General features: G+C 35.7%; 1 long non-coding RNA gene across 1 annotated transcript in view; it reads left to right on the forward strand.

Annotated features, from left to right (window-relative positions):
• LOC121496712 overlaps nt 1–9167 on the forward strand; it is a 29637-nt gene extending 20470 nt beyond the window's left edge. The window contains exons 2-3 of the long non-coding RNA XR_005989319.1: nt 7342–7401; nt 9013–9167. This is a non-coding gene — a long non-coding RNA (uncharacterized LOC121496712). The remainder of the gene's footprint in view (nt 1–7341; nt 7402–9012) is intronic.
• The last annotated feature ends 286 nt before the right edge of the window (nt 9168–9453 follow it).

Below are 9453 nucleotides of genomic sequence, written 5' to 3' on the forward strand. Positions count from 1 at the left end.
TGTTTTAGATTTGGAGAAAAGTTGCAAGGATCATACAGAGAGTTCTCATACCCCAGCTTCTTCTATTAATAACATCTTACATTAGTTTGGTACATTTGTTATGATTAATGAATCAATATTGATACATTATTATCTAAAAATCATACTTTATACTGATTCCCTCAGATTTACCTCATGTCCTTTTTTGTTCCAGGAGCTCATCCAGGATGCTGTATTACATTTAGTCACTATGTCTCCTTAGGCTTCTCTTGGTTGTGACATTTTCTCAGATTTCCCTTATGAATGATGGTCTTGAGGCATCTTGTTCAGATATTTTGTAGAAAGTTCCTCAAATAGGGTTTGTCTGATGTTTTTCTCATGATTAGACTCGAGTTATGGGTTTTTGGGAGGAAGATCAGAGAAGTTAAATGTCATTTTCATCCTATCATCTCAAGAGCACTTACTATCAACATAACATCACTCTGATGCTATTCTTGGTTATCTGGCTGCGGTGGTGTTGGTCAGGTTTCTCCTGACTCCCCATTTATACTATACTTTCTGGAAGGAAGCCCCTGTATGAAGCCCTTACTTCAGGAGTTATCCTCTTCTCTACCTCCTCAAGAGCAGAATATCTACATAAATTACTTTAATTCTTCTGCATGAGAAGTATTTCTTCTCCCTCATTTATTTGATGATGTATTCATATCAGTATGGACTCAAGATGTTATATTTTTGCTTTGAGTTCTGTACTCCAATACTACTTTACTTTGTTGCTCACATTGTCCCAGCTTTGGTAATTGGGAATTTCAGATGGACTGCTATGCTACTTTGACATCACCCTATTACCTTTTTTAAAAACAGTTCACCGTCTAGCACCACAGGATGCTCATATTATATACTCACTGTTTCAGTCCTAGCACCAGCAATTTCTCCATATATCCCTGGCTCCCTTTATTGGACGATGGTTTCAGAAACCAAGGTCTGAGTGATTGAAGTACCCATTACTCTTACATATTATTGCTTTTAGGCCCACTGAGCTTATAGAGGAAGGGAAAGTATGATATTCATTAGCTTGCATATATACAAATTTTTATAAATATTTATTTGTATGACTATATGAAGTTAAATATGAGTTCATACTGATGTTTTGAAATCTGGTCTATTACTACATGGATCAAAAGCACCTCCTTTCCTAGCTTATTTATAAACTCCAACTCCTATGGAGAACAACCTGGCTTCAGATACATTTTGCAAATATTTTCTCCCAGTGTATGGCTTGTTTTTCTATTCTCTTAAAATATCTTTTGCAGAGCAAGAGTTTTTCATTTTAATACACACCAACTTACCAATTTTTTTTCTTTTATGGGTCATACTTCTGGTATTATATCAATAAAACCATTGCCAAACCTAAAGTCATATGGATTTTATCCTATTTTTTTCTCAAACTTTTACTGGTTTTTAATGGTCTTTTAGCACTATTTCCCATGTTAAGCTAATTTTTCTGAAAGGTATAAGATCTGTGTCTGAGTTTTTTCCTCCACAATCGTAGCACCGTTCATGGAAAAGACTACTGTCTCCATTGAATTTCCTTTACTTCTTTGTCAAAGATCAGGTGACTTCATTTTTTAAGAAGCTATATCAAGAAATACCAACAACTGATTTCATAGATTGTAAGTTTATTGATAATGTATAATGAAAGTTTATTAGGTATTTAGAGTGCCTGAGCATTGATTAAAACACAAAAGGGTGAGGAGGAACAGAAAAGGAGATATTTATAAAGACATGATGTAAATCAATGTCATATCTGGATCTCCACACTTTTAGGTTATAACTAAATCCATGGAATAGAAGTGGTTTGATCTGATAGCATGTTGAAGAAGAACAAAGAAAGGAAGCATCTAAACACTCTTATATTTATTGTGAATAGGATCCAAGAGTGGACTAGGTATAGTTTTTTTTTTTTTTTTTTTTTTTTTAAGGTATAGATTTGAAGCCAGTTGACTATGCTGGTGTGTGCCCTGCAAATCAGATGAACTAACACCTCAGTTGTGATGTTAATTTTATGTCTCAACTTGACTGGGCTGAGAGGTGTCCAGATTGTCAATCAAATACTGTTCTGGGTGTTTCTGTGAGGGTGTTTTGGACAAGATAAACATTTAAATAGACAGTAAATCAGATTGCTTTCCATAATGTGTGTAAACTTCATCCACTCAGCTGAAGGCCAAAATAGAACAAAAAAGCTGACTATCTCCTGTGTAAGAGAGAATTCGTCCTGCCTCATGGTTTTCAAACTGGGACATTAACTCTTCCTGGGTTCTCAAGCCTGCCAGCCTTTGACTGCAACTATACCATTGGCTCTTCTGGCTCTCCAACTTGCTTGACTCACTCTTCAGGTTATTGGATTTGCCAGCTCCATGATTGTGTGAGCCAATTTCTTATAATGAATCTCTTCATATCTATCTATCATCTATCTATCATCTATCATCATCATCATCATCTATCCTCCTGATTCTGTTTCTTACCAATATATCAGGTTTCCTTTTACATTCCTATGTAGTAAACTTACATTTCTACTTTGTAGAACTCAATTATCATTTTTAAGAGATAAGTCTTCTTGGCAGAAGAATTCTTTATGGTCAATTGGCCAAAGGCTAAAACAGGACTTCTTTGCCCTGCAGCATTCTTCTTCCTGATATCCCAGGATAAAAAGCCATAGCCATACTGGCTGGGGAAGCCTGAGTCAAACTCCTGAATGTGTGTTTTTCCTACCATTGCATTGTCTGTGCTATGTTAGTTTTGAAATATAAACTAATCTTGCAAGGTTGTGCTGAATAAGGAAAAAGGCACAGGGATCGCACAAAAGGAATCTGTGACTTAAGAAGTAGAACACCACTTTATTCTTTTCCTGGTCTTGAGTAGTGGACTTGACTGATTTTAGAGTTGCTATAAGGGTAGCTCACCTCTGCAATTAAACAGGGTTCCAGAATTTGAGCCTTGGAAGTGAAATTATCTCAAGGCAAAGATCCAAGTTTTCATTCTGCCTCAATGGAAGAACAAGATTAAAAGAGAAAAATGGCTGTATTGAGGACAGAAGACAAAACTCCATTTCACTCCAGTCTGTTTTAGCAGTTAATTTCTTCTCAAGAGGGACATTAAGTCTTTTTACCTGGCAGACAGGCTCTAGCTGTTTAAACCCAATGTGGGCCATGGGATGGAGTGAATGATTAGATTTTTGTATTAGTCATAGAAAGACAAGGTGCATATTATTTTCCCCTGTGTTTTATCATGAAATACAGGCTATCCTTCCACTGAGTATTTGTTTAACCAGGTCATGAGAATTCTTAATTCAGAAACAGGAAAAGACAGCATTTGAGAACAAGGACCAACACACTTTAGAACATTTGCAGGTGTTTCTGGACAACAGAAACACACTTGGTTACTTACCCAGTCCTTCTCCAATATCTTTGGTCATTTTAATTAGCCATTCTGTCCAGTACTAACTAACTTTCAGCCCAGAAGTAAGTTCTATGACAAACAATTATTGTGAATTTTTCATTTCAGAAGAAGACTATACATTTCTATGGACAGTAAAAATGCTATTAGTTTGTTTTTAATATGCTTTAAACTTATAGTCATTCCAAATAATGTGTGAAAATAATTAGAAATATTTAATGAGTTTTTAGGTTTTAACTTATATTTAGGGATCCCTGGGTGGCTCAGTGGTTTAGCGCCTGCCTTCGGCCCTGGAGTTTCAGGATCCAATCCCACATCAGGCTCCCTGCATGGAGCCTGCTTATTCCTCTACTTGTGTCTCTGCCTCTCTCCCTCTCTCTCTGTGTGTCTCTCATGAATAAATAAATAAAATCTTAAAAAAAAACCCTTAGATTTAAATTAGTCAAAATCCAATAACTTAAAAAGTATTAGTGATTTAAAGAATGTCCCACAATGTCCTCAACGCTTGCTTTCACACTAATTTTTACATTTGGAAACACATTTTAGTATTTCTGATACATTATGATTGCAGAACTTTACTGAGAACTTTTAATTTTGTCACTCACCTCATTTTGCCAATTATTTCCATTTATGTTTTGATTCAAAGTTATGCTATACCAGAAGTAATAAAATTTAAATTCCAGAGAAAAAAAGTATCTGGTCCCAATCAAGTCTATGACCATGAAGATAGCTGTGACGTAGAGTCTATATACCCCACTGCCTAGTTATAGTTCTGAATGCCTAGAAACAGACTGGAGCACGAAGAATCATCAGTAAATACTTGTATGGATTGTCCCACACCCCACCCAAATAAAGTTTTCAAGAACTGAGAAATTCCATAAGAGTCCTTGTTTGAAGAAAGATGCTCATCATAGAAAATAAGGAAATGATTCCTTTATGAAATGTATGGGCCCATTTTTAGATTTATAAAGCATTAGCGTCTATCTAAAAATGTACAAAGCATTAATAGACAAAACTGTTTTGGGTAGTAGCTTCTTAAGTCATGGTTTCTACATGCCTCCTTGAGATATTTGCAGCATAGTCATTCGTCTTGCATGAACACAGCACTTTACTTAATTACCGCCGTGTACATTCACAGCATCACTCCTGATTACTCAAAGTTTTGAGACTGAAATGGTTGATGTTTTAGTTAATACATGATCAAATGAATAATATTCTCATGTAACATGTTTCAGGCTGCCTCCTAATTTCTTTTCCAAGTAGGCATCTGGTTTTAAATCTGGCTCCATGTCAGTCTTTGAAGGGCAGTATTTGTCAGACTTAAATTTGTCCTGGCTGCTGACCTTAGCAAGAGGACGTCAGAGAAGCAGTGCAATGGAGTGCTTGAGGCAGGATTGCTTTGCAGAGCATTATTTAATTTTGGTTGTTGGCTCAGCTCACTCATCAGAGACTGCTATTTCCAGCTGCACTGCAAGCTCTCCCACAGTTTAATTCTTTGCTTATTTTTTTTAGAAATCCTCCAGTAATGTGCCAAAGTATGACGATGACTTCACACCTCAGCTAATTCACATCTGCAAGGAGAGAAAACAATTTGCAACTGAATCTAGCCTCACTAAATATCATCCTAACAAATTCCCCTTGTCAGCCACTCTGGAGACTGTTCAGCAAACCAAGATTTTGTCAAGAAATGTACATATGATATGATATGCAAATGCAATATGCTACATATTTGATTTGTCTATTGACATTATGTTTATAGAGAGTCTTTATACAACTCATGGATTAAATGAAATCTTGTGCTTAAAACATCTAAATAGAAAAATTGTGCATATCTTAGCATTTATGCTATTATGATATATTCACCCCAGATATGCACAAAATAGTAATACCTTTACCATCCATATATTCATTAAACATCCTATGTTATTGCTACTTTAACTTTCAAAGACATCAGGACCAATGTTATTAGTCTTAGCTGATGTTAGTATTCGAGATGTTCTTAAATAAAGTGTCCTGTCAGAAAAATATAAATATTTATCAAGTACTCCATATAGAACAGGGACCAATCTAGACTTTGAAGATACAGCAGGAAATAAGACAAGCATAATCTTGGCTTTCATGGAGTTTGAGTTTCTCTTTCCATCTCTGCTCTCTTTCTCATGTGTTTATGTGTATGCAGGGGAGAAAATTAGTAAACAAATAAGTAAAATGATATGTATAAAAGGGCAGCTGGGTGGCTGAGTTGGTTAAGTGTCTGACTCTTGATTTCCACTCAGGTCATGATCTCAAGGTCATAAGATCAAGTTTGCATTGGGCTCTGTGCGGGGGTGGAGCTTGCTGGGGATTCTCTTCCTCTTTCTCTGCCCCTCTTTCCCCACTCATGCTCTCTCTCTCTTAAAAAAAAAAAAAGTCATAAAGAAAGTCAGATAGTAAACAGTTTATCCAGAGAATATAATCAGATTATGTGACAGTGTGTCTACTTTACATTTGGTGATTTATTAGTCAGAAAGTCAGGGATTTTTGTGGACAAGAAGGCAGGTACCTGAGGATCTGCTAGAAGAACATTATGGGTGGAAAGGGGAACTCTTTAAAAATCTGAAGGCAGGAATGAACTTGGTCCATTCAAAGAACAGATGAAAGGCAGCAGTGGCTGGAGAGTAAGAGCTGAGGGGGAAAAGAGGAAGAGGGAAATGTGAATATACATGTGAATCATGCATACCCTGTGCATTGTGTGTCAAGTACTAGGCTAAGCATTGCACATCTATGCACTCTTTTCATCTTCCGTACAGCTTATGAGCTGAGCTAATTACTAGCATTATCCTCATATTGTATATGAGGAAACCAAAGCACAGAATGTTATAATTGCTTATCTCAGGTCACACCGTGGTGATCTTGCTCTGTGTTCTCAGTCCTCAGACATTCTACTTAGTGAAGAGTTTGGATTCCTTCCTAAATGTGAGGTGGGTGAGTGTTGTGCTGGAATTTTTTACCAGGAGGCGATTAGATCTGCTGTACCATTTGAGATGGTTAACTACTGCGGTTTGGAGATAGACTGTGAGTGGGGGACAGATAAGAGTGGAAGCAGAAAGACTGCTTGGGAGGCCATTGTGACCATCAAGCATGAAGTATTGGTGGCTGATACCAGTATGGGAACATAGTAGTAGTGCATATATCACCTGATTTGAGATACATTTTGGAACAAAGCCAGTAGGATTTATTGATGGATTTAGTGTAAGGGGTAAAGAAGAAAATCAAAAGTAACTCCTAGCTATTTCATTTAGGTAAATAAGGAAAATGATAATGATTCATATGATCATGATAATAGTATATAACATTCATACAGTGATTACAGTGTGCCACAGGCATGGTTTTAAGCATTGTAAGCACACTAACTCACTGAGGCCTCATCACAGCTCTAGGAACTTACTATCGTTATATCCAGTCCTTATAGATGAGAAAGCTAGGACACCAGGACAGCAAATAGCTTACCCAAGGTCACACAACTAGTTAAATGATGGACTTGAATTTGACTCTTGGCTGTGTAATGTGTGGTACATTAACTCATTTACTGTCATTTCCTGGGTCCACTGGCTGAAGAGCTGGCTTTTCTTCCGGGAAGGGGAAGAAATCAAAAGTGTCACTGGCTATGTTAATGTTGACATGGCTACTAGACATCCATGTGAAGAAGAAATCAGGCATTTGGAAATTTGAAGTTCTGTGAAGAGATAAGGACTAGTGACCTAGATTGGGGACTCTTGAGCATATGGATGGCATTCAAAACCATGGATCTGGATTATATCACCTATAATAATAATAATAGGTTATATGTGCTGTTATATATACTGGCTGAAATATTTTTGTAATTACTTATAACTGTTGTCTAACTATTGTCATTCTCATTTTTTATAGATTAGAAAATTGACGCACCAAGTCATGATGCCACATAACCAAGAAGTACAAGATTTCATTGTGAGAATTAAAAGAAGTAATTTAAGTTTAATGCTTAAGACATAAATATTTTTAAAATGTTAGCTATTAGTAGTAACAGTAGTAGTCTCTATTTTGATCTTATTTTTTCTTTGTATCATCTGAGCCTAGCACAGTACCCAATAAAGTTTAAACTGAATGAAGTTCTCAAACTGGTGAAAGAAAGTAAAAAAACAGAGTTCATCATTCACTATGTCTTTGCTGCTAAAAAGACCATAAGAAAGTGAATATTGGAAGAAAGATCATTCTGGAATGGAAGAAAGAAGAATTTGACAAAAATAATTTAGGAGATTGTCTTTGCATTGCAGCTCACTATATTTACATGCAGATAAATAGGATAAAAATATTTTCTGTGATATTGCAGTACGGATCATTTTCTCATGTTTCTCTACATGTCTAATAAGTTGTTTTGGATTTAGGGGTCTTGCTGACATTTCCTTAAATCTTCATTGTACTATGACTGCCTTTAATGTAGGTGTAATGGTACAAAATTTAGGATGGGAAAAACATTTTCTCTACAGGTTCTAAGTGTTTTTTTTGTTGTCGTTGTTGTTTTTGTTTTTTTTAATCCTGGGAAATTACGTGGTATGCTAGTGTCAGGGGATACTTTTTCAGAAACTTGTTTCCCCATCTCTCTTTTTCCCCCCCAGAGTTGTTCCTATTTCTCAGCCCATGTGGCACATCTGTATGATGGTATCACTGCAGGTGCTGTGTTGCCAACACAGGATAGGTTTCTATGGATAGTGGGGCTGAGCAACTCCTTTTCTTGAGTCATTCAAAACAAGCCTGGCTATATAAACCACTAGAGAATAAATACATATGTAGGATGACATTACCTAATCATCTGTTGCATCTCTATTTTCTGCTTTTCCACAAAAGGCTGGTAACATGAGCAGTCACAGTTATGGATTTCATTTTTTTCTATATCATGTTTATTGTTTGGTTTTGATTTCCCAGGTAGTGAAGATGATAGTGTTTTTTAAAATTTATTTTGATGTTTGGAATTTTACAGTTGAGTTCATTTGATAGATAAAATATTAGTTCTCTGGACAACTGCAGATGATATGTCAGAGAGGATGGGACTCAAACCATGCCTATGAGCATCTATAGGTCAGTATTAGGTGTATCCTCACTTTAGGTTACAGACTCTGTTCTGTATGAAGTAGATTCTTTATAAACTTTTTAAAATTAAAATGCATTTTTATTGAAATAATATACATATATTGTTTATAACTCAAACAGTCCTTCAGAACTTATGATTCAAATAGCAGTCTTTGGGCAGCCCCGGTGGCTCAGCGGTTTAGCGCCGCCTACAGCCCCAGGCGTGATCCTGGAGACTCGGAATCGAGTCCCACGTTAGGCTTCCTGCATGGAGCCTGCTTTAATAAAATCTTAAAAAAAAAAAAAAAAAAACAAATAGCAGTCTTTTATCTACCCTTTCAAATCCCTGAGCCTTGCTTCCCAGAGGCAATTATATTTCTGAATGTTTTGTATCTTAATATTCCTTTTATTAACTAATTAATTAATTAACTTATTTTTGTATATTAATATTCCTAAATAAATATAACCCTGGGTTTTGACATTCTCTTTTAGGTTTCCACTATGGGAAAAGTGATTAGGTCATCTACAAAAACTCTTTGCTGCAAAAACATGTCTATTCTCCAGCCTTCCAATAAAAGCATATTGAAAATTTTGGTTAAATCGCTATTCAGTTTTTGTAATTATGACTACATAGATATTGTTCAAGGCTAAGGCATTTATCCATGCTTGGATGCTATGATTATATTTTATATCTTTATATTTTCATCTCATAATTAAAATGTCTTCAAAAACCCAATTGATTATGTTTTATTTCCTTTATTTCATATATATATATATATATATATATATATATACATGTGTACATATAGATGACAAAATGTTGTATTAGTTTCAGATTACAGCAAAGTAATTCAACAACTCTATATGTTACATGATGCTTACTATCTGTGTAGCTACCATCTGTCACCACACAATGCTGTTATAATACCATTG

This window comes from Vulpes lagopus, chromosome 8 (genome assembly GCF_018345385.1).
Source record: "Vulpes lagopus strain Blue_001 chromosome 8, ASM1834538v1, whole genome shotgun sequence".
In the NCBI taxonomy this organism is placed as follows: Eukaryota; Metazoa; Chordata; class Mammalia; order Carnivora; family Canidae; genus Vulpes; species Vulpes lagopus.